This window comes from Corvus brachyrhynchos, unplaced genomic scaffold, assembly GCF_000691975.1.
Source record: "Corvus brachyrhynchos isolate BGI_N302 unplaced genomic scaffold, ASM69197v1 scaffold1781, whole genome shotgun sequence".
NCBI classification, from domain to species: domain Eukaryota; kingdom Metazoa; phylum Chordata; class Aves; order Passeriformes; family Corvidae; genus Corvus; species Corvus brachyrhynchos.
Genome location: NW_008236041.1, coordinates 16,689 through 17,291, shown reverse-complemented (window position 1 = coordinate 17,291; position 603 = coordinate 16,689).

Here is a 603-nt window from a genome sequence, read left to right as displayed (position 1 = left end):
CGGATTCTTGTTAGATGTTTCAGAGATGTTTATTTCTCCAGCCGCATGGCCGGAGCTCTGCCGAGGAACTCTTACAGTCTGGACCGAGTGTCCTTGCCCGTGCAGGGAAACACAAACCAACCAATGGGGAACGAGGCTGACCAGGGGTAGGGAAACCCCGTGCCTCCCCTCAGGGCCCCTCTCCCAGGGCTACATGGCAGGGGGAGGAGACCCCAACATCTCACCCGTTTATTTTTAACAAAAGAGATGTAAAACTTAACATTGAAAACAACAAGGATAGTTTCAAAACAAAACAAGCTACCCTCCTGAGTCTTTGAATGTCCAAACAGATTCTGTGGAACATCTTAAGGCTGACAGAAGGGAGACAGGACTCTGTGGGCATGCTTTGTGGGGAAACTGAGGCAGGAGAGGGTTTAATTTCTTCCCTCCCCCTTTTCATCCCCCACTTGGCATTGGAAAGGGATTTTTGGGGAAACAATTGGCAAAAGCATGGTTTTGTGAGGGAAACCATGGATGAAAAAACGGATTGGGAATACACTGGGGGTAATAGGACATAGGGTAAAAGGGAAAGGTGGGATTAGGAAAGGGAGACTGTAGGGGGGG